Below are 27,080 nucleotides of genomic sequence, written 5' to 3' on the forward strand. Positions count from 1 at the left end.
TTCACATAAAAATGGAATATGATTTTAAACTTTAAAAAATGACATTAGTATTCCTCATACTCATAGTTGAATATATGTATATATAATTATGTGTGTATATATATATATATATAAATTCTGAAGAAATCTAGGCTCTTTTAGAGAGAGAATATGCAGTAGAATCTTGGAACTGGATAAAAAAGCAAAATATTGCCTTTCTAGTAAAAATGAGGACTTTAATATCATTCCTGCTTTAGGACCAAATAGGCCATGAATTGCATAGGTTTATATCAAATACCTCTGTTATATTAAATATGACAATGCTGCATAACTTTAATTCCATAAACGTTTGTTATGTGACTCATATAAGTGAGATACTATGGATGACACAATGAATGCCATAATTTATGCAATTATTAAATACAATTTATCTAGGAAATTATTTCATTTTTTATTAATGAAAATATCTATTAAAATGGCATTGGAATATTTTTTCTGCTTGAAAATAAATTGTACTTCGAGATGGGTAAAAATGTGTCGGATTTTTGCTTTTAGATGTGAAAGAAATGAAGAATGGCCAATAGCTTTCACACAGAGCAAATCAATGTCACATATTTTATATTCTCTCTTTCTCTTCTGACCAACTATATTCAGACTGAAATTACATAGCATTCTTAACAGACTCCTAAATTCTGATATTATTTACCCTAAATAGTTTCCTTGTTTATAATCTCCTCAAACTTTCTTAGCGATTTAACAGCTTAGAAATCTTAGATTTAGTATGAATATGGAGTGCAGTGGCACGATCTCTGCTCACTACAACCTCCACCTCCCAGGTTCCAGCGGTTCTCCGCCTCAGTCTCCCGAGTAGCTGGGACTACAGGTGCATGCCACCATGCCCAACTAATTAAAAAAAAAATTAGTAGAGATGCAGTTTCACCATGTTGGCCAGGCTGGTCTCAAACTCCTGACCTCAGATGATCTGCCCTCCTAGGCCTCTCAAAGCGCTGGGATTACAGGCGTGAGCCACTGTGCCTGACCTAACCTACCTTATTTTTATATGAGGTTCTAAAAAGAGGAAAGCGTCTGAGAGCATTTAACACTTAGCCTTTGAGCCCCACAGTTAAATGCACTATTGACCTAATCAGACTTGTTAGGCACCTTCTCAGCTCTGTGGAAGAAAACTTAAAAGCAAACTTTAGGCCAAATAAACTTGTTTTGCTTTTCACATGAGCACATTTTATTTTGCTTTGCTATTCCTTAGACAAATGTATTTCCTGTGATGCTTACCACAATGGATTATTTGGCTGAGATTTCTCAATGTCTTTGATCTCTTCAGATAAATGGCATTGAATGAGGACACTATTATAATAATTAGCACCATCTTCATCATATTGTAATTATACAAAGGATCAAATAAGAAGGAGCCAATCCTTTTAAATGCAACACATTTAAATCCACTCCAACTCTTTGTGAATATATTCATGCACTATACCAGCTTTCCTCTATAAGGGTCACTTTCAATTACAGGCATGAATATATTTATTCATCAGTTCACAAAAAGCTACCAGATAGTTTAACTAGTAAAGGACACTTTCTTTCTTGGAACATATAAATAAGCCTCTCACAAAAAGACCGGTGAAACCCTTAATGATGAATTTCCTTGTCATTTTGTAGCTATATCATTGTCTTGTTGTGAATTTGATATATGTACATTATGCTTCCATTGAAGACTCATTTTTTGCCTAGATGACTGTCTCATACTTGGTCTCATTAGTTTATGTGGACATAATTGTAACTTTAAAATTCCCCTATTAAAATAAGTTTATATCCTGCTAAATATTATATATGTATAGAAAAATTATTGACAAACATTTATCAATTATGATAAGCATTTATCCTGAGGTACAGATAAGAATTAATTACCAGGACCTCCTTTAATATCATCTTAGAAAAAACCCAGCCTTTAGTGTCATGCGTTTACTATTGATGTTTTTGAGTAAACCTTCTTCTTTACCAAGTACAACCCTCTTCTTTAATGTGTTACTTCAGGTAACTAATGTGAAAAATTAAACTGTTATATACTTAAAATGAATAATGTTTACATGAATTACCCTCCTTAACACATTTATATGATTTTAGTTTATCTATACTCAGCTAAAGTAATATGTGTGTACTCTAATAAACATGTACATTACTCAATGTGTAAATATGTCTGTACACTAAAAGTAACTAAGAAGTAATTCACAAACTGCTTCTTGTACCATACTTAGACAAAGGTCCAAATTCTTAAGCACTAATACATAAAACGAATTTGTCGTTCTGAAAACCTGTGCTCTAATTTTCTATTTGATCTCCTGCCGTTTAATGAGATGTCTTCCTATCTTTTCAACTTCTTGTCCCAGGATACTGATGTTTTCTCATTTTGTTTCAGATTGTTTCCTATCTATTTTTGTGATATTTGCTATTAGATTTAGATGAGAAGTTTCTCATTTTGGAGAGAATGGAAGAGTGAAAAGGAAGCATGAGGAAAATCATTTTTCTTCTCTTTAAGCACATATTAGTCTATCTTAAAGGTTACTTATAATTTTAAATTTAATCTTGCAAAAAACTGAGATAATCTATTGCATACTTTATAAAGTCTGACATGGTATTTTTAAAAGCAGGCCTAAAAATTATTTAGTTTTAGATTGGTTTTTATGCACAGTATAATGTGTGTATGCTATATTTTTTATGCAAAGTATAAAGTATAATAGCAAAGATTTTAATCACCAGACGTAAAAATAAAATGTAGGCACAACTATCTTGTAATGAAATAAGAATATTTTAAAATACGAACATACATATATTAATATTTTATTAACAATTAAAACATCAAGGCCTCAGAAACAAATACAACAGCTTAGAAATCCTTTTAACAGATGCTTCTCTTTACACGGTACAGTGAAATTGACTGAATAATTCAGATAAGCTATTCTCTGAGCTGACAGGTACTCCTGAATCATGCTATGACACATGATTGTGATGTGTTGGTATCAGGTCCACTTTATGTTGCTGAGAAAAAAGCATGTTGCTGCCTGCATATGACAGACCTCAGACAGTGTCTCTCCAAACCTACTTATGTTATAGGTGAAGAAGCCAATGATATCCTGGAGTTTCAGTGTCTTAGTGAACATGTTCTTAGTTAATGGTGAAAAGTAGAAGAAGGGGAGAGGGGGAGAAACTATCTTTTATTGAACACCTACACTTGTGAGGCATTCTGCAAAGTACTATATGAGTATTATTTTTATGTAATCTTTAAACTATAAATTCCATCCTGATCTTACAGATGAGGTAAATCTATAAACAGGGTAAGATACATAATTTTCTGGGCTCATTGCAAAAGAAACATGCCAAACCCTTTGTTTGCAAAGGAGGGAAAAAGTTTTTCTTTCTTCTGCAGTTTCTTTCTTGACTTGTCATGATGTTTTTTTATTTGCTGTTGAATGTCACCTTAACTTTATGACAGGAACTGATGTCCCTTTTGTTTATTTAATATCTGACTTGCTTCTCTAGAATATAAGCTCCAGGAAATCATGGAACAAGTTAATTAAAATAGAAAATTCTGATTTGTGTAAATGTTCCTGGGACAGAATCAGAGTGAACAAATTTATCTGAGTTTTAGGGTTAAGATATATTTGCACCCACTTAGGCACCAGTTTTCTAGTGGTTAATGTTGGCACTCTTCATTTAAGACAAAAATTTTCAAAGTGTCTGATCATAAGACTGACTTGAGTCAATCATAAAAAGCATTCTGATTTCCCATCTCCCACCTCTAGGACATTTTAATTCAATTGGTCAGCTAGAGGGCTAGTTTTCAAATGTCAGTCATACATTACTCTTCTACATAGCCAGTACAATGGCTTCCATTCTACACAAAACAAAATTTAAATTCTTTGCTCTGGCCAACAAACCCATATGTCAGTTCTCTTTAACCTTCTCTCTCACCACTCTCTCCCAAGCCTGTATGTTCAATCTACAGGTTTTTAAAATGTTCTGTTCTTTGTAAATGTCAAGCTTATTTCTGCCTTTCTATGTGCAATTTCACGTGGCTTCAATATCCTTCCTCTGATCTCTTCATGGAAACTATTTTCTGGTCATTTAGGCCCCCTTTCATTATTATTTATTACAGAGGACTTCCCTTGATCTCTTATAGAGGTCTTTCCTTGACCACACAAATTGATGTTGCCCCTTTCCTGTTACTGTTTATCACATCACTCTGCCATTTTGCTTTGTTAGCATGTTAACATATAATATAAACATCTAAATTTATCTTTATTGTGTAATTACTTAATATCTTATTACCTTTCTATAATAGAAACTCCAGACCTAATTAGTCATCTCTTTTTATGGTCCCATTGCCTAGGTCAGTGTTTGTCAATCAGTAAATTCACCCTTACCCCACCCTTGATTTCCACAGTACCTTGACACTACCTGAACAATTGTCCTGAATTAATTTTAAAGAGGAAGATCATGGCACTTCCTTACCTGTATCTCACTCCAATATGGCCATAGTCCAAATATTTAAGCACTAAATGATTTAGCACATCACATCCAGGGTAAAACATTCAGTGTTCTCTATAATGGTGATAAAGCTAAGAGAAGGATGGGTTGGAGAGTAAGGAGAGAGTGAAAGTCAGATACATGATGAGAGTATCCGTTGTGTATATTGCTTGCTAATAATTATACTACTAGTAAGTTTAACTTAAATTACCCCCAGAAAACCCTATCTCCAAATACAGATATACCTGAAAGATATTGTGGGTTCAGTTCCAGACCACCACAATTAAGCAAATATTGCAATAAAGAAAATCACACAAATTTTTTGGTTTCTCAATCAGTGCCTACAAAAGCTGTATTTGCACTATGGTCTATTAATTGTTCACTAGCATGATATCCAAAAAATATGCATACTTTAGTGGAAAATTAAGATATTGCTTAAAAATGCTAACAATCATTTGAGCCTTCAGTGAGTTGTAATCTTTTTGCTGGTGCAGGGTCTTGCCTCAATGCTGATGGCTGTTAATGGATGAGGGTGGTGGTTGGTAAAGGTTGGGATTTCTTAAAAATAAGACACATACACAGTTTGCCCCATCATTTGACTTTTCCTTTCATGAAAAATTTATCTACATCATGTGATGCTATTTGACTGCATTTTGCCCACAGTAAATCGTTTTTTCAAAATTAGTCAGTCCTCTTAAAGCCTGCTCCTGCTTTTTCAAGGATGTTTAGGTAATGTTCTAAGTTCTTCATTGTAATTTCAACAATGTTCACAGCATCTTAACTAGGAGTTGGTTTCATCTTGAGAAACCATGTTCTTTGCCTGTCTATAAAAAGCAACTCCTCGCCTGTTCTGGGTTTTTTGTGAGATTGCACCAATTTAGTCACATCACCAGGCTCCACTTCCAATACCAGTTCTCATTATTTCTACCATGTCTGCACTTACCTCCTTCACTGAATTCTTGAACCCCTAAAAGTCATCCATGGGGGTTGAAATAAATATATTTCAAATTCTTGTTAATGTTAACATTTTGATCTCCTTTCTTAAATCACCAATGTTTTTAATGGCATCTAGAATGGTAAATTATTTCCAGAAGGTTTTCAGTTTACTTTGATCAGATCTATCAGAAGAATAAATATCTATGGCAGCTGTACCCCACAAAATGTATTTTATAAATAATAAGACTTGAAAGTCAGAATTACTAATTTATCCACAAGCTGAAGAATGCATGTTGTGTTATGAGTAATGAAAACATTAATCTCCATCATAACACTTGTGTGCCCAGGTACATTGTCAACGCACAGTAGTATTATGAAAGAAATCTTTTTTGTCTGAGTAGGTCTCAATCATGGGCTTAAAATATTCAGTAAACCATGTTTTAAACAGATGCATTGTTACCTGGACTTTGTTGTTCCATTTATAGAACACAGACAGAATAGATTTAGCATCATTGTGTAGGGTAATAAGATTTTCACAATAGTAAATGAGCATTGGTTTCAACTTAATGTAACCAGCTGCATTAGCCCCTAACAAGAGAATCAGCCTGTGCTTTGAAGCTCTGAAGTCAGACATTGACTTATCTTTCTAGCTATAAAAGTCCTAGATGGAATCGTCTTCCAATATAAGGCTGTATTGCCCACATTAAAAATCTGTTTTTTTGGTGTAGTAACTTTCATGAAATATGTTAACTAGATCTTCTGGAAAACTTGCTGCAGCTTCCATATCAGCACTTGGTACATCACTTTGCACTTTTAATGTTATAGAGACAGCTTCTTTACTTAAACCTCTGTTAGCTTCAAAGATATTTCTCTGCAGCTTCCTCACTGCTCTCAGCCTTCATAGAGTTGAAGAGTTAGAATTTTGTTCTGGATTAGGCTTTGGCTTAAGAGAATGTTGTGGCTGGTTTGACCATCTATGGACAATATTAAAACTTTCTTAATATCATCAATAAGGCTGTTCACTTATCATTTGCATGTTTTTCTTTCCAGAACTTAATGAAGTTTTGTGCAAATTTAATTTCTTTCTAGAACTTTTCCTTTGCATTCACAACTTGGCTAACTGGTGCAAGAGTCCCACTTTCATCCTATCTCAACTTTTGACATGCCTTCTTCACTAAGCTGAATCATGTCTAGCTTTTGATTTAAAATGAGAGATGTGTGACTTTTCATTTGATCTGAACATGTTAGAGGTAATCACAGAGTTATTAATTGTCCTCATTTCAGCATTGTGTCTCAGCTCAAATACGGAGAAATGGAACATGGTGAAGCATTCAGAATACACACATTAATTGATTAAACTTGTCATCTTATATGGACATGGTTTATGGCACCGTAAAATAATTACAATAGTAGCATCAAGATCACTATAACAGATAAAATAGTAAATCAATAGCTTGAAACATTCCAAGAATTGCCAAAATGTATCACAGAGACCACATGCTGTTGGACAGACTCGTACTCAGGGTTACCACAAACCTTCAATTTGTTAAAAAAAAAAAAAAAATCTGCAAAATGCAATTAAGTGATGCTGAATAAAAACAAGGTATGCCTGTAGCAAAATTGAGGCTTAGAACTTTACCATGAATTTTGTGGGAAGACAATTTAGTTTATAACATTCTCATACTAGGCAAAGTTAAACTGATGCATCTCAGTACTGTGTTTAAAATCTCAAGAGTTGAGATTCATCTTATTTTCTAGTAGTTTGACAAACAGTAGGTTAATAAGAATTGTTAATAAGAATTGTCTAATAAGAAACAAGCAATATTTGTAGAAGGCTTCAGAGTGAAAACAGAGGTGCTTAGAGCCATAGAAGCTTGCCCAAAGTCCTCACAATTAGTGGAGAAACAAGTACACTCAGCTATTCTAAATTCAAAGTCCACTACTTTTTTTTTTTGCACAAAATAAGCAACAATAAATGCACAAAATGAAATCAAATAAATAAAATGATCTTACATTCCTTTAGGAAATATTACTTTAGTTTAAAATAAAAGATCATGTTTTCTACAAAATATTAATTTATCCTGGAGGTTATTATTCAAAGGTTCAAAAGTCTTTTCTGGTTAGTTTGATATATTCTGTTGATTTTATTACAATTTTCAAATTTGTATGGCAAAAATATTCTTTGGATATGGATGTACTGCACTTGATTTAAACTGATCAAGAGAATTACTCTTCCTACAACCATGTGGAATTCTCTGCTGGTTCCATGAAATCAACTGCAAACTCTGTCCTATATCCTCTTACATCTATGTCTCCCTGGGTCAGATATCAATAAGGAATTTTGTCTGAATAACTCTCCCCATTATTCTTGACCAATGTTGGGTTACTGAGAGTAAAAAAGTTTCCTTATACATCATCAGAATCCCAAATGCAGGTATTAAAATTTTACATCAAAGGAGTGTAATACAACTTGGCCTATGTGCTTCACAGTTTGGAAAAAAAAAAAAGAAATGTAAGTTTTCTCTATTAGTCTGCAATGATATTCTTGATGCTGTAATTCCCAAATGGCATAAAATGGAATATGTAATTTCCTCACAGAAAGTAAGTCTTCAAAAAAATTAAATGGACCTCCTTACTAGGATCTAAATTTAGTAAGCTCAAATTCCATGGTGGTTGATTATTGGTTCTGTCCTGAAGAAGATGAGCTTACTTTGAGGGAAAACATAATCCTCTTAATGTGTTTGCTATGTGAAATTCTAAGTATATTTAAATGAAATGATTTTAAACTCGACAGCAACTGAGAATTTAAGTGGATTTTGTTCTAGTGTCTTTCCTCTAAAGAATAAGATTGAGTTGAAATTTTTAAAACTCCGTCTCAGCATGATGAGTAAAAGAAACAGAAACAGGCACAATTAGACAGCTCTTTGAGGATCATATCCCTTGTAATTGTTCTTTTTTTATGAAAATGTTCCTATGATTTCATTTATTTTTCTTAGAGGGCCTAATTATACCAGTGAGCATTCATAACAAACAGTATTAAGGTGATGTAGCTGCACTTATACAGATCCTTAAAATTATTAAAGGATGAACACTTCTATTGCTAATTTATCTTGCTATAATAAAAGTGTTTGGTGTGTAATTATTCTATACAAGTAACTGAGTGTACAATACAAAAGGAGAACACAAGCAAAACAGATACAGATTCCCTACTTGTGAATATTCTAGGATAGTAGGAGATCTAATGCATTCACAAATAACTATAGGAAATGGAAAATGTGCTTGTCATAAGAAGTTTAAAAATCGAGAGAGGCGGGATGCAGAGGGAGGAGAGAGAACATCCAGCTTTGTGAGTTGGACAGTTTGTGGAATAAGTGACATTGTCATTTGGTCTTGAAAAGTAGAGAAAATGTTAACATTTAGAGATTGTGTAGAATATGGGACATGAGTGTGAGGAACGAAAGTGGGGAAAATGAAGGTAGTTATTTCTCTTAGATGAAACAAAAGTACAAAAGTCAATAGTTCCATGTTGCTTAAATTTAGGGTGATTATAGAGTTAAAATATGTTGCTTAAATTTAAGGTCAATATAGAGTTTATCCATGTTGCTTAAATTTACAATGAATATAGAGCTAGAGAAATGATGTAAACGGTGGGGATAGAGAAGGTAATTTGAGGCCTGGGCTGGGGATGAACTTGAATGCAAATATTGGCTGGTTTTAGTCTTGTGAGCAGAGAAATGACATGATTACAGTTGTGTATTAAGAAAATTAATTGGTAAGCATAGTGCTTATGTTATTTGAGGAAAAAAAAGAGCAGACTAGGTAGAAAACTATGCAGTCATCCAGAGAAAACTTAATGATAGTCTAATCTCTTGTGGAACAATAAAATTAAAGGAAAAAGAACAGCTGTGACAGATAGCACAATGCCAGAAATGCCGGTGCTTAACCACCCACTGGATATGAGGCTAACAAAGAAAAAAGGTAAAGATAATTGCAAGGATTTACATCTTTTAATGAGGAGGATATTAAGTTATTTAACAGTGAATAAAGAAAGAAGAGCAAGTCTGGGGGAAAAAATGATGAATTCTCTTTGGAGAACATCGTCTCCATGCATTTTATCTGCCAAACAGCAACCACCATTTTTAAATAGAAAACTGAATAATATTATATTTACTAGTATTATATTCTTTTTTATTGAAGATAAACAATTATGTAGTAGAAACCAGCTACAGAATATAATAATATGACTAATGAAAAAGGTATTTAATTACAAATGACATAATTACTGAAGATTAACAGCTATGCAATTGATATTACTTGTTATTTCCTTTTCTAGATTGCTTCAACTTTTACTTTAAGTTCTGGGATACATGCACAGAATGTGCAGGTTTGTTACATAGGTATACATGTGCCATGATGGTTGGCTGCACCCATCAACCTGTCATCTAGGTTTTAAGCTCTACATGCATTAGGTATTTGTCCTAATGCTTTCCTTCACCTTGCCCTCCACACCCTGACAGGCACCACTGTGTGATGCCCCCCTCCCTGTGTCCATGTGTTCTCATCGTTCAACTCCCACTTATGAGTGAGAACATACAGTGTTTGGTTTTTTGTTGCTGTGTTACTTTGCTGAGAATGATGGCTTCCAGCTTCATCCATGTCCCTATAAAGGACATGAACTCGTTCTTTTTTATGGCTGCATAATACAACATGAGCTCATTCTTTTTTATGACTGCATAAAACTCTTTTTCTTAATTAAAAAAATTGGGATCGTTTTTCTCTCCTCTTCTTCTAAGATTCCAGTTACTGGTATATTAGAATGCTTGATAATATTCCATGCGTTTTGCAGTATTTTTTTATTTTGTTTTTTGTGGGTACATAGTACTTGTATATATTTATGGGGTACATGAGATATTTTGATATAGACATGAAATGTGTAATAATCACACATCATTGAAAATGGGGTATCCCCTCAAGCATCCTTTATGTTACAGGCAGCCCAATTATACTCTTTTAGTTACTCTAAAATGTACAGTTAAATCATTATTGACTGTAGCACATTATTGTGCTAACAAATAGTAGGTTTTATTCATTTTTTTCTAACTGATTTTTTTCTTTTTGGGAAATACCAACTATTTGCCATTATTTTATTTCAGAACTTACTCATATGTAAGATGATTTTATTATTATTATTAAACTTTAAGTTCTGGGATACATGTGCAAAATGTGCAGGTTTGTTACATAGCTAAACATGTGCCATGGTGGTTTGCTGCACCCATCAACTCATCATTTACATTAGATATTTCTTCTAATAATATCCCTCCCCTAGTTCCCACCCTCCAACAGGCCCCAGTGTGTGATGTTCCCGTCCCTGTGTCCATGTGTTCACATTGTTCACCTCCTACTTATGAGTGACAACATGCAGTGTTTGGTTTTCTGTTCTTAAAATATATGAAAGAGCAAAAGAGTAATTATGTTCACAGTTGTTAATGATTCATGGGCTACTATACTGTAGGCAGTCCTCATGATCACTTAACCATAGTAACTGAAACTTCTATGTAGAGTAGCAATGACTTTGCTTTGCATGGCTCTGATATGCATGAATCTCACTTAACACAGCACCGTGGAAAGTGAGGTCTGCCTGTATAAGGGTACATTACAGCAGTTACAGACATTTTTTGGTTTTACATATATATATATAGCTTTTTAATTAATTAAATAATAACATAACTTATCAAAGGGAAGTTAACTAGTGGACAGGAAGTATGTATTTCCCTACCAAAATCAAACGGGAAATTAGTAAGAGTACATTTTTGTAATTTTTTTTTCCATTCCAGGATTTCTGTACATTCATAATGTCCTAATACCCTTTGTGGCACATTTACTATCTGCGAATGCTTTACATATATATTAGGTCATATGTTTTTCATAGCAATCTGGTGTAGTAAGTATTGTTACCTCCATCTTAACAACACGAACATTTGGAGACAGACATAAAGTGAGTTGTCTGATGTCACATACCTATAAAGTGGATGACCCATGATTGAATTCATGTTCATACTCATTTCATAGCCCACAATTAAACCTCAATTACCTTACACTCCTTTTTGTTCCTAAAGGGACAAAATTATTTCACTTCTCAGGGTAAAATCTAGTCTATTTTGGAGACCAAGTCAACTGCTATTTAATCTGGCATCATATTTGAAGTTCTTTTTTGACCCCCCAAAGACGCCAACAATGTCCAGATTTTGTCACCATAGACTATGGCTAGTAGGCTGACTCCAAAGAATGCTCAGGGTGGCATTGTATTACTTCGATAAATTTGTCTAGTCCTGGATCTGCCCTTGAGCCTGGGATGCTCAGGAACTGGGCCTTGTTAATGTAATGTGAACTGGGTTAATACCTCTATCAGGAATGGGTCGGTAAGAGGCACACACTGAGTCCCAGAGATTTTTATGTGAAACCGCAATCCCAGATTATTGACTTATAATGAGATATTGCTATTAAATGACCCTATTTTTCTGACAGGAAAACCAAAGTGAAAAATGTTAGAAGACAACTTAATAATAATGAAATCAGAATTAAGGGAGTTTGATGAATCCAATATTTAATATTATTTGTTGGCATAAATTTATTTAACTATTTCACAGAAGGAAGGGCCTACCAAGGAAACACAATTTTAAAGACCCAGCGCCTTCCCAGTGTGTTCAAATGAATATTGGGGACTTTTACTTCCATACGTCCATATTTTCTCTGTTTTCATGACTGACCTATCTCTCTTCAAATATTATCTTTCTGATACATTAACCTCTTCAATCACCTCTTAACAGAGTCTTGATGAATATACGTTGATTTTGAAGTATAATTCTCAGATTTCAACTCTTTAGTCTATTATAGAATGGTCTTCACAACCGGATCTAACCTGTACTTACACTTGCACTCTTACATTACCCACAAAAAACTTTTGTACTATAACATTTTGTTTATTAGGGAATTTACAAACTCCATTTGGATGTCTTAAAGGAATTCCATACTCAACAAGTACAAATAAAACTTGTTGTTTTCTGGCCCACCTGCCCAAGATTTCCAGTGTGCATTTCAACAGTAACTAATCACCATCCATTAAGCTTCACATACCTTAAACCTGGGAGTCTTCTTTGGCAATATATTCTCTCATCCTGAACACCTTCTCCTCCACTGTTCATTTATCCAACACATATATCTTAAGCAGCAACACTATTTGAGTTGCTGGAAAAACAGCAGTTCGATGCAAGGAAGTTCCTTGCAATCATTAGGTTTATATTGTAGTAGGGGTGGGGGAGTATAGACGGACAGACATAAAGAATTAAAACAAAAATATAATATGTGCAGTTGGTAAATGCCAGTTCCTTAAGTAAAACTCAATGAGAGAATAGGACTATATGTGAGAAGAGAGTGCTTTACAGTCACGGTGGCCAGGGAAGACTGCTCTGATAAAATATCAACCTTTCTTTAGAAATTATATATTGACGTTGACTTTTATTCTCATATCTTGATCATTTTGGTCTACTTTCTGTCTTCAGAGTCAATACAGTACATGGCCTCCATGAAATTGAATCTTTCAGCTCTCCTATTACTAAGCGTATTTGACCAGAGCACAACCTACCACAGTCCTAGCTGCTGCACCCAAAATGATTACCGCATCCGTACTTAGGCTAAACATCCCAGGGACTGGTACCAGGCAGTGACTAAGTACTACAGGGAATGCATGTGTAGGCCCGTTTCTGAAAGACAAGGGATTCACCTGAAAGAATACTCCAGAACTTCCCATTAGTCATGTCGAATTGCCAGTTAAGACTTTTCCACTCAGATGTTTTCCTTCCCTCTCTCCCTTACAAAGGTCAGACCTGTGTGGTGACCCAATGACTCACAGGCCTGTCCCAGCTTTCCCCACGTTTTCCTGCATATCTAATCTCTGCTCCTCTGAGGGCCTGGACTAAGACATTGCATTTGAGTTTCCGCCTATCTTCTCTCTGGTCCTTCTTTTCATCCTTTATTTCCCACAATGAAAATCTTATGTCACCACTGCTCCTTGGAATCCTGTGGTTTCATTCTGTTGCTCTTCAGATAACTGTTTCAACTAACCTGCCCTTCTTTTGTTCTGTGAAGATATCGTGCTTTTACTTAGCTGACGAAGGCCTCTACATTTTCTATTTCCTTTGCTAGACCACTAATTTCTCCCACTGATTTGGGGCAGTTCACTCATTTTTCGTACACTTCTCCTATTCAGACCTGCTCTGATCACCATTTTCTCTCATCTAAATCAGTCTTCTTTATTTTGTTCTTCCAACTTTCCTAAAAAGCATTTACACATTCATTAGCATGATTGCTTTCAGGTAATTTGTCTCAGTTTGAAATTATGCATTTATTAGTATGATTATTTGATTAATGCTTACTTTCCCTACTGGGCTATAAGTTCATCCTTTTTATCCTCATTGTATTCGCAGCATTTAGCTCAGTATCTGTCCTAAAGGAGGCATATACTAAATGAGTATTAAATAAAAGGATAAATAAACAATATTTCTTCCTAGGAAGTATGATTAAACAGTGTAGCATCTTAAAACTCAATTTTTCTCAATTCTAAGTAATTGAAATGGGAATTAAAAGTACATGGGAATATAATAGTACAAAATGAATATAAATGTTAAGACTGTATACCAAACTGCAAAGACATATAACAGGTTTCATATGTATTGAGCAGTTACTACATGATAGGCATGACTATGGATCCTGCAAGCATTAACTCATTTAATTCCTACCATCTCAAAGAATGCTTATATAATGTCCTTATTTCTGATGAAGATCCTGAGGTGAGAAGGGACAAGTTATTTATCAGTGGTTACTGCACGGCAGAGGCAGGCTTGGGTATAGGTGTGTCTGAAAGCAGACACACTCTCCGCATTACTGTACTCTATAGACTCTTTTAAAGAAATGTTCTGTTTTCCAGTTATGCTTGAAGACTTTGAGGGATTATAAAAACACTTCTACTTTGGGAAATCCATTTAGAAGCACAGTATGCTTTAACTTGCTTGTGAATTGTGGCACACCCCACAAGGTGTTTCACACTGCTGTCCTATAAAAATCAACTTGGTGGTTGTTCCCGCAAGCCACTTCTCTGCACAGCTGAGCCCCCTGGGCTACTTTGCACAGCATCCTGGGCATAAGCCTAATTTAGCTTTGAACAGATTTTATTAGTGTTTTCTATTCATTTGTCTGTGCTTCTTTGGACTACGAATTCTTTGAGGCAGAGTCACGATGTCTTCATGAGAGCAAACATTTATTAAGGCTTTTATTGGGCCACACGTTATGTTAAACACTTTAACAAACTCAAATAATTCTACCAATGACACTACCTGTGAGGTAAGTACTATCATATCGAAAATTAATAAGCCTACAATAAGAAAGCCAGTAAGTAGCTGGGGCAAAGTTTCATTTGGAGTTTGTTCATTTTAGAGTTCATTCTCTCACCCATTTACCAGAGTAGAGCAGGTCTTCAGATTTTCAAAAATAACCACATACGTATGTCACTTGGGAAGCACATAGTAGTTTCTTATTTTCTTTCCCTCTCTTTGTTTCTCTTTATGTATTTTACTTCTCTCCCTCCCCCTCCCTTCCCTCGTGTGTGTGTGTGTGTGTGTGTGTGTGTGTGTGAGAGAGAGAGAGAGAGAGAGAGAGAGGGGGATAGAGAGAGACTTTTAATTCAACTTTTTCTTTCTCAGGCAGGTTTGTAATTTCCTACCAAGGGGATAAATCTGGAAAACTTAAAGTAGAACCAACAAAGAATGTTCAATATTAAAAAATCAGGAGATCACAAAATTTAAAGATGAAATATATCATTAGTATTAAAAAATACAGGTCGATTGACTAGAAAAATATATAGGTATTTAAAATTATTAAGCCAATTATCTGACGAAAAAAGCCATTTTTTTTCTGGCAAGTTTTCCTCTTCATGAAAGAAAAACTTAGGAAATCACTGACATGCATTGTTTTTTACTTTTAAGATCAATTTAGATTGGAAATTGGTTATCTGAAGTTTATGGCTTCAGATAGTGTGTTGCTGTTTGCAACACTCTTAGTATGTTTCTGATTTTTATTTTACATATCCTATACTATAGCAAGTTGAACATTATGTGGATATAAAGACTAGGGAAAAAGACTTAGGATGATGTCCTTTTCCCTCTCCTAGAAACAAACATAATTGATGTGACTGTATTAGCAGAAAAAAAACACTTAGATGCAGACGCTTAGATGTTCTTGTTCTAACATATCATGTTCTTTATATCATTATGACCAGTGAGATCAATAGTTTATTGCAGGAAGAATTTCTCATCAGTGTCACTTGCAAATGACAATTCTTGGGATGTAAAGTGTTGAGATACTTCCTGTCTCCTTCATTTATTAGTGAGCTGATTCTAGAATGAATGATTTCAGTAAGTGATAGATTTTCCTTCATAAATTTTTATTACTTTTTTCCTTCTGGTGAAGAATTTCCAATATTTGCCAAGTAAGTGAAAACTTTAGAAAAGAAGCTTCTCTTACAGTTTAAATAAATCAGTCTTATGATGTGTCTAATTATGAGGTCTATTTGTGTACATCTCTTTGAAAACTGGCATCCACTGATCAGTGGCAGACTAAAGGCAGAGAAATGCTCCAGGTGGCTGCAATATCTGAGAGCAATAAAGAATTTCCTCTGAGGGAACTTATATGAAAAAGGGTTATAATACAATATAGTCAGAGTAAGTGGGAACAAATGACATAGTGTTCTGTCATGTCATGTCATGTAGTAATGGCATATACAGAACCACTCCTACGTGAAGGACTGCGTACCAAGCCCTGTCAGAGATACTTAAAGGAATCATGTCACTAAGCATAACAATGCTGAACTGGGCTGGTCTACATATTTTTAGTGCATTTCCAGTATGATGCATTTCCAGGAAAATTAACAGCTATAAAGAAACCGTAAGTGGTGAGTTTATTTGGCTATTTCATAGGTCAAGCTGACAAGGTAGAAATGCTAGAGTAGGATCCTCGTGTGTGTGATCACGTTTTTTCTTGACAGGGTATGGGTGCTTTAAATGCCAGTAAGATAAGAATCTCTTGATCCTTTGAGAAATATCTATGTGTACTTGGAATCAGCAAAGATGGACAATTCCACAGAGTATTTACGGTGGTTACCAGAAATTGGGTCACTTTAAAACTGAGGAAGTAGGCATCATTTCTATCTAATTTCAAAAACTGGCCAAAGGATTAGCAACAAGGCAACTTCTTATATTTTGTGGAGGTCACATGTTCTCAGCTACTAAAGGTTAAGAGGACATAATCTGAAAAATAAGAGTTGATATGTCAAGTAAAACACTGCAATGTAATAAAGATAGTTGTGTGTGTGTGTGTGTGTGTGTGTGTATTCAGTGTATCAAGTATATATTCAAATACCAAGAAACTATATACTTCCTGTCAAATCATTCTGGAAAGAAATCTTCCAAAGACAAAATGTCAAAAGATGATGGTATAATACTAGTGATGGTATTCATCCAGAAAGGACCAAATATGTTGTTAGTACCCTTTCGATGCTTCTATAAGCAAGTAAAAAAAATCATTTCAAATATTGTCATGAAAATTGGACAGCATAACCTCTGCTTTCATTCTCCATGACTGGAAAATAAATATTTATAGCTCTACAGTGATGTATCATAGATAACAGAAGTTCTTCATTGTAAATGATCTGAGGAATGACCAGATCTTCATTTGTGAGCTGGGGAAAAAAACGAAAGTTAAAGAGATCAAGTGACTTGCTCAAGGTCATCACATAGATCTTTACAGATGGGAGTAGAAAACAGTTGTGTTTTGTTTTTTGTGTATTTATTTTTAGTTAGTTTGGTGTTTCCTTTTATACTACAATATGCCAATTTTCAAAGTGGTAAAATGATTTTGTTCATTTCAGAATGTAGGAAATGCTGTGATTAACACAAAACTACTCATTTAAATTGTTTCTAATTCCAAAAATAAATAATATGTATAAATTTTGGAACAGATTCAAAGAAAATATGGATGCAGAGGTCCTACCCTGCTCCAGTGACTTACAAATAGAGTAATCCTTTGTTTTTAGATAAAGAATGTATGGATAAGTATGCCGGTAGCAGTTGGGTCACACAAGTGCACAGGTCAACAATTTGGTATTTATCTACTAGTTATTATTTGGAGCCTTATGTGGTTTAGCTGTGTCCCCATCCAAATCTTATCTTGAATTGTAGTTTCCATAATCCCCATGTCAAGGGAAGGACCAGGTGGAGATAATTGTATCTGGGGGGTAGTTCCTCCATTCTGTTCTCATGATAGTGAGTTCTCATGAGATCTGACGGTTTTATAAGAGACTTTACCTCCTTTTGCTCTGCACTTCTCCTTGCTGTCATGTGAAGAAGAATGTGTTTGCTTTCTCTTCCACCACGATTGTAAGTTTCCTGAGGCATCCCTAGTCATGCTGAACCATGAGTCAATTAAACCTATTTCCTTTATAAATCATCCAGTCTTGGGTATGTCTTTATTAACAGTGTGAGAATGGACTAACACAGAACTTATATTAAAAAGACTATGTAAAGGTAAAGATTGGGTGATATAGGGTATGTTTATTTCTGCCTGTGATATTTGCAGTACACTACAGAGTGGCAATGTCTTTAATTTTTCAAGTATTTGTGAAATACCAATACGCTTATCATTTTTGTTCTAAGATATATGTACAAAATTCCCTTTGATTTATATGGTACTAAGTGTGTCTATACAATAGAGAACTAATACGTTGTTCTTTCAAATCTTCTCTTGACCAATGTAGAAAATGCATTTAAAAACACATGTTAGCTAATGGATAGATATTGGACTCCAAAAGTATACTAGTATTTATAAAGGACTAAAAACTATATTAATTAGTAATATAGTTATTCTATAAAATGACACTGCATTTCTCTTTGAAGGATGGGATTCTTTGGATCAAGGTCATGGGCAAAGCAACATGAGGAAAATTCCTTTGCAGATGCTTGCTCTGTGCAGGCATGTGGAAAATAAGCAGATGACTTCAATTTGCAGTGTCATTACTCACCCTATTCCTGACATTGTCCTAGCACTCATACCATGAGCAGCGCAAGAGCTATATTCCCACATGCCTGATATTTGAACTACAATATGTCAAAATAGATTTGGAGAAAAAGGTGTTGGTTGATAGATGGCATGTATTCATTTTAAGTAAAGATGAGCAGGTATTCACCTCAGTTTCCCTAGGGTAACTGAACCTCCCTGGCTTCTTCTTTTGTTTTTAAAGAAACATTATCCAAACTGTTCAAGACAAAAGCTGATATCATTTTTTTAATGGGGCTTGGCCAACTATATCGATCATGTCGGTCACATGACAATGAAAAGTCATGATCATTTTTACGGGACTTTTAAAGCAAATTTATTTTTAATTGACAAACAACAATTGTGTACGGTTTATGGGGTACATTATGATATTTTGATCTAGGTATACGATGTAAAAGAGTCAATTAAACTAATTAACATATCTGTCATCTCACCAACCTATTTTTCTCATTAATATGTTAAACATCTATTCTTGGAGGTTCCACAAAAATAAAAATAGAATTATCATACAGATCTAACAACCCCGCTTCTGGGTATATATCCACAGAAGATACCAGTATGTCAAAGAGGTAACTGCACTCCTATGTTCGTTTCTACATTATTCACGGTAGCCAAGATATGGAAGCAACCTAGGTTTCCATCACTGGCAGAATGGATAAAGAAAATGTGGTACATATACACAATAGAATGTTTACCAGATTTTGATAAAATTTGTCTACACATGAAAAAGTAAAGTATTGGGGAATTGGAGGAATTATCCACAAAAATATAGCAAAGAAGATTTTTAACCAGAGATAGCAAGTTTTCTCTTATGTAACTCTGGTTATAGATTACATAATGTAAGCCATTCTGTGGCTATATACTTTTCTCCCTGAGCAATACAAAATATTTATAAACTACAAAATTGTCTTCACTTCTCAGTTCAGTGTCGGGGATATATGGATGACTTCATGTTAATCTGTACCATTTTTTATTAATAGAAATTAAAAGTTTGTCATGATGTCACATACAAGATCAGTGAAAATGTTTTTTATTTTTATTTTTTTTAAATGGGAGCAGTACTTTCTGTGCTACGTTTATAGAATTTAAAAAACGAGTTTTATTAAATTTTATTGATGTAACTTTTACAGTAAAAGGCACCTACTTTGAGGATACAGTTTTAAGAATGCTAGCAAATATAAATACCCATGTAACAATTGCAGTTGGTTTTAACAGGGAAATGTATGCATGTATAAAGACAAGAACATGTTTTCTTACCTGGTGAGGTTAAAAAATATCAGATAAAAGATCAAGGACCTTTTCGTCTAGAACCCATGGATACAAGGAAGGCATCTATGGAGGAAACAAGGGGATTGTAAGTTTCCTGAGGACTCCCCATTGACATGCAGAACTGTGAATCAATTAAACCTCTTTTCTTTATAAATTACCAGTCTCGGGTAGTATCTTTATAGCAGTGTGAGACCAGACTAATACACTCAATATGCATTTTATGAGGAATTTTTGAATAATATTGAGAATTATTTATGAGTAATATTGAGAATAAGTTCAAGGGAAAGAAATATTGCCATAAGCCAGAGCACGAAAGAGAAGTTTAAAGAGTTAGAAACGTATTTATTTTCATGATGGTTTTAAGCTAATTTTAGTGAGTGTATTAGTTCATCCTCACATTGCTGTAAAGAACTACCTGATACTGCATACTTTATAAAGAAAAGAGGTTTAATTGACTCATAGTTCCACAGGCTTTATAGAAAACATGGTTGGGGAGGCCACAGAAAACTTGCAATCACGGTGGAAGGTGAAGGGAAAGCAGAAAAGTCTTAGGTGGCTAGATAATGAGAGACAGAGCAGGTGAAGTTGCTACACATTTTTAAAAATCTGAAATCATGAGAACTCACTATCATGAGAACAGCAAAAGGGAAATCTCCCCCCATGATCCAATTACCTCCCAGCAGGCCCCTATTCCAACATTATGGATTACAGTTTGACATGAGATTTGGTGGGGACACAAATCTCAATCATTTCGGTGAGTTTAAAATTTTCCAGGATCAGAAGCATTAATGATATTCTGATGGAAGTTATTAATACTTTTGTCTGAAAACTACACATGTACACTTTTGCACATAATTTCAGGGCCTCTTCTGAGAGCCTTAATTTCCTCCATGGATGCCTTCCTTGTATCCATGGGTTCTAGATGAAAAGGTCCTTGATCTTTTATCTGATATTTTTTAACCTCACCAGGTAAGAAAACATGTTCTTGTCTTTATACATGCATACATTTCCCTGTTAAAACCAACTGCAATTGTTATATGGGTATCTATATTTGCTAGCATTCTTAAAACTGTATCCTCAAAGTAGGTGCCTTTTACTGTAAAAGTTACATCAATAAAATTTAATAAAACTCGTTTTTTAAATTCTATAAACGTAGCACAGAAAGTACTGCTCCCATTTAAAAAAATAAAAATAAAAAACATTTTCACTGATCTTGTATGTGACATCATGACAAACTTTTAATTTCTATTAATAAAAAATGGTACAGATTAACATGAAGTCATCCATATATCCCCGACACTGAACTGAGAAGTGAAGACAATTTTGTAGTTTATAAATATTTTGTATTGCTCAGGGAGAAAAGTATATAGCCACAGAATGGCTTACATTATGTAATCTATAACCAGAGTTACATAAGAGAAAACTTGCTATCTCTGGTTAAAAATCTTTTTTGCTATATTTTTGTGGAGAATTCCTCCAATTCCCCAATACTTTCTTGTGGCCTTATCTTCTTTCTGTTAACTAGTTTTTAAAAGCAAATATTAAACCAATTTTCAAGGACCTCATGTAGTCTTAACAAAAAATTTTGTGAAAAGAAAGAAGAAATTGTATACTTACATTTAATTTACTCTGAGGAATATGAGAGGTGGGAGGAAGGGAAAAGAGCAAAAGTTGAAAAACTTCCTGTTGGGTACTATGTTCACCACTTAGGTGACAGATTCATTCGTGCTCCAAACCTCAGTATCATGCACTATACTTTTAACAAACCTGCACATGTACCCTTGATTCTAAAATACAGGATAAAAAGTAAATAAAATTACAATAAATTATTTTTTAAATGATATGCTTTCTTTATGATCTTCCTTGGAAGTTTGGAGACTGAATTTACAGATATATGCACATGTGTAATTATAGGCCCATACAATAAGACCTTGCCTCGTCCTCAGCTTCAGGATAACCTATTTCCTACTTTGGAGTCATTTAGCTCCAACAGAAGACTTGGCTGTGCGTTGTGATTTAAGTATAACTATAATATTAATTAAAAGGAATTTAAAATTTGATTCTCAGAATATTGGAGTCAATATTATATCACTTAGAATAATATTCAAGTTTTATAACCCAATTATGTAATTTAACACCATTTTAAAAATCTGATCATTTTCAGTTATAAATTCCAAAGGATTTTATTTTCAGGTACAACATTTTAGCTCTGGGTTCAGAATAAGCAGAGACAATTTAGAATAGTTTTATAATAATTGGTGGTGTCCATAAATGAGAGATGCTTATTAATTCAGTGAAGTTTAATCACGTCTAGAAAACTTCGCAAGTAGAGAAACAAAACTTTTTAAAAGTATTGGCCTGAGTGATCCACAATGAGTTTAAATCAAATAGCAGTTCCACCTACACAATGATTGGATGAAAAGGTTTTCTACTGTGGGTAGAAATTGAGTAAGATAGTTGTTGGGATTCTAAAAATTGTTTTAAATATTCATCTTTAATATTTTGTATGTCTTGAAAACAACATGTGTTTTTCTCCTTTTATATAAGTAACAATAAAATAGAGTAATACCTCAGATTGTTTAGAAAGATGAATTATATTAAGGAAATTCAGAAATTTTTGAATTTTTTGAATTAGCAATTAGAAAAATCAAGTTACATATGGAACAGATACATTCCCTCCCCCTCCCCCCAAAAAACTGAGAATAATAAGTATAACAATGATAAAAATACTGACTTGCATGAAGTCTGGTTTCTTTTCATCTGTCAGAGGTAAGCGCTCTCTCTTTGGGAAAGAGCGTATTCTTGTAATTACTTTCAGGCATCCATCTAACTCCTTCTTTCTTTAAAGCAGGAAAGGTTCTGATACAGTCAGTCAGAGTAGTTGTTTAACTGAAGAAATGGTAGTTAGAACGATTTTTTCAATTCATGTGCTGCTTCATTAACATTTTCATTTTAGACTAGCTGCTGTTGCTGCTTTTGATGTTTCTGGATTCGAGAAATTTCAGACATAACAGGCAGGATGTATGAGAATATTAAGAAAAAAATTGAAAAAGAGTATAAGGCATGTTGACAAATGCTTAACGTGCAGATCTTTCTTTTTTAAAAACTTTTTTCTTTATCATTCCAAACACTGATCAATATGCAGTAGAATCAAAGAGCACATCACTGGATGGGTGCAAATTAAAAGATAGAAAGTCTTAGCTATAAATCTCCCTATTCTGAACCCATTGAATCAGAATTTTCACAGATGAAATCAGGCATATAGATTTTTGTAGGAACTTGCAGACCCTGACTCATTCTTCTGTTTAAGAAGTTCTAAGAGAGTGATGAGTAAACTGCATAATATTCATATAATTAATCTATGCTGGCAATGAAAATAAGACATACAACTTGTAACTTGCTGAATTTTTGATGTGGAGTCCAATAGTTCTCAAATCTGGCTGCACAGCAGATTCTCTTTAGAAGCTTTTAAAGCATTATAACAACTTGTTTTTAGGAATCGGTGTGTCGAAAAAGTTCTCCACATGGTTCTAATGAAAAGACAAGGTTGAAAACCACTGATGTAGACAAACAATTCATTGCATTATTGACAATTATGTGAATTTCTTGTTTTTCTTTATTCTACTAGATAATTCTGGTTGTGAATGATTATATGAATTTATATCTGTAAATATGTATCTTCAAGGTAAAAGAATAATGTATGTAATATTTGGTAATGTTTCCTCGATCTTAGTGCTTAATATGAGCTTATTTATTAATTATAGTAAGACAACTCTTAGGAATTTAAAAATGTTTAATATATTCTACTCATTTAATTGGTTACTTGAATTTTCTGTCTCATTGTTAGTAACCAGACAGTGAGGATAATGCCAGCTGGTATTTTAAATATGTTTAAGATATATGAAGGCTCAGGCACAGTAGGACTTTATTGCTTGCTTCTGTAAAAGTGCTGGATGGATTTTCAATTCAGTCAGGTGAGGTGGCTCTCTGCACTTCTCCAGGAATTAAGACTGTTAGATATTCTACTGTCCTCAACATGTAACTTCGAGATGTTGCTGGGTGTTGGGTGTTCTGATTATCTATAAGAGAAAAAAGTGCTTGGGGAGGCTTTATATCTCAGGCTGGAAAAGGTGCATATTAACTTCATTCACATTCCATAGCAAGAATCAGTAAACATATCTAAATAAATAAAAAGTAGGATATGTAACCTTTCTGTGCAACCATGAAATAACTAATATTTTCTGCCATAGTCTGAACTTGTGCTGCATCTTTCTTCCCATACAAATAATACATCCTCTCCCTACCCCATGGGAGATAACCCAAAGCCCCATCCAGATGCTGTGTCCAACTCAGCATACGCGGTCTTGGCTGAGTGTTCTCAATGAGGTCCAGATGTGCTTCCTTATGGGATAAAAACTCTCTGCCCACTGCCCAACACATCTTAATAAACACTGATAGAATGGGGGCAGAATAAGTTAAATAAAAATTTATATTCATAAAAGGGAAGAAGAGAAGCCACACATCAGGAACCTGTCTAAACCAATGATGAATTAATATATGTATGCTATTGTGTGTGTATGTGTACACGTGTGTATGTCTATGTGTGTGATGTGTACCCACACCACAGGATCTTCAATTGCTATATTCCCTACAACATCTCATTCAACATTATTCAACTCATGTCCAATTCATGGATTTGATCCCAGAATTTTGTCTGATTGTAGACATGGAAACTGAGAACAAGTCCTGATATAGGCCATGGTGTCAGGACATGTTATAAACAATAGCAATTTTAGATTGAGCAAGAAACGTGAATTGGTTGGCCAGGCATCATGGCTCATATCTGTAATCTGAGCACTTAGGGAGGCTGAAGTGGGAGAATTACCTAAGTCCAGCAGTTCAAGACCAGCCTGGGCAATACAGCAAGACCCTGTCTCTAGAAAAACATTTTTAAAACTATCTGTAGTCCTACCTACTCATCAGACTGAGGTAGGAGGATCGCTAAAGCCCAGGAGGTTGAGGCTGCAGTAAGCCATGATCATGCTCCTGCACTGCAGTATGGGTGACAGAGCAAGACCCTGACTCAAAAAAAGAGTGTGTGTGTGTGGCAGAGGGCAGAATTGGGAGTTAATGGATGGTAGTGGTCTAATTTTTTAAAGTAAAATTGCATTTTAATTATATTTAATCTGTAAAACCAAAAATTTTACATAGTAAAAACTCAATAGCCAATTTCTACCTACATTTTATTTTCATTTTTATTTTTCCATAAGTTATTGGGGTACAGGTGGTATTTGGTTGCATGAGTAAGTTCTCTTTTTGTCATTAATTTTTGTATTATACTTTATGTTCTAGGGTACATGTGCACAACGCGCAGGTTTGTTACAAACGTATACATGTGCCATGTTGGTGTGCTGCACCCATTAACCCGTCATTTACATTAGGTATATCTCCTAACGCTATCCCTCCCCCATCCCCCCTCCCCACAACAGGCCCCAGTGTGTGATATCCCCCTTCCTATGTCCAAGTGTTCTCATTGTTCAGTTCCCATCTATGAGTGAGAACATGCAGTGTTTGGTTTTCTGTTCTTGCGATAGTTTGCTGAGAATGATGGTTTCCAGCTGCATCCATGCCCCTAAAAAGGACACGAATTCATCCCTTTTTATGGCTGCATAGTGTTCCATGGTGTATATGTGCCACATTTTCTTAATCCAGTCTATCATTGATGGCCATTTGGATTGGTTCCAAGTCTTTGCTATTGTGAATAGTGCCGCAATAAACATACATGTGCATGTGTCTTTAGTGGAATGATTTATAATCCTTTGAGGTATATACCCAGCAATGGGATGGCTGGGTCAAATGGTATTTCTAGTTCTAGATCCTTGAGCAATCGCCACACTGTCTTCCACAATGGTTGAACTAGTTTACAGTCCCACCAACAGCGTAAAAGTTCTTTAGTGGTGATTTGTGAGATGTTAGTGCACCCATCACCAAAGCAGTATACATTGCACCCTATTTGTAGTCTTCTATCTTTTGCTCCCCTCCCACTCTTCCTCCCAAGTCCCTAAAGTCCATTCCATCATTCTTATGCCTTTGCAACCTCATATCTTACCTCCCACATATCAGGGAGAACATACAATGTTTGGTTTTCCATTCCTGAGTTACTTCACTTAGAATAATAGTCTCCAATCTCATCCATCTACCTACACTTTTAATCCCTATTAATTTATTTTCCAAAACTTTTGTAATGACTAGATTATATGTTTCTCTGATAGCATCCTTAATGGCTGCCAAAAAATATGTTCTCAAATCCAACTTATGCTTAGAACAAGGAATCTTCAAATAATACAAAAACACAATCCAAAAGAGTGTTCTTATTCCAAATATCATTCTTGTTGATGAATGACAGCTCCAATAAATAAATCTCCTTAGTTTTAATTGGCCATCTCATATCTGATTCTTAGTTGTACAGAAATATTATAAAATGTTTGAGAAATTGCATTTTGATTGCTTATATTTATAATAAATGATGATTGGGATATTTCATACAATTCATAGAAAATTTAAAACTGAAATATATAATCCAAAACAGATGCATTTAAGTGGTGAAAAGAGCTACTGTTTTTCCTTAAATTAAAAAAAGGAATCAATATTCTTCTATTTAGAAAATAATTATCCTCTAATGAAGATACAGTCTTTATTTCACATATATATTTTATTTCAATATGAACTTGAATGCATGAATAGAAATTAGTACAGAAACATTTTGAAATTTATATTTATGATATGTTAATTACTAAATTTCATACATAAATGTTTACTTTCAGTGTTTGTCTAGAAAGAAAGACATATGGAGCCTCACAATACAACTATATCCTAACTGACCCTATTTACTCTATATCTTCTATGATTTATCTCATCTAGGATTCCATCTGATTCTCTGGTCAACCATGTTTACAATATTATTTCATCTTCATGTACTGGGTAATAAAAGTTGAAAGTGGCTTGATTAGATTGAATTCTGAAGAGATGGAATTCACTGTGTTATATAACTTGCTTAGTAATCAACTTGAGCCATGTCTACACAGTAAAATCAATTCTAGTATCATTCTACCACTTTAGTTAAGCAAATTGAGTAATCTCAGCAAATCTAAATTACCTTTGAGGGTACTATTCAGTAACATTCAATGCTGGCA

Source organism: Macaca mulatta, chromosome 2 (assembly GCF_049350105.2).
Source record: "Macaca mulatta isolate MMU2019108-1 chromosome 2, T2T-MMU8v2.0, whole genome shotgun sequence".
Lineage (NCBI taxonomy): Eukaryota > Metazoa > Chordata > Mammalia > Primates > Cercopithecidae > Macaca > Macaca mulatta.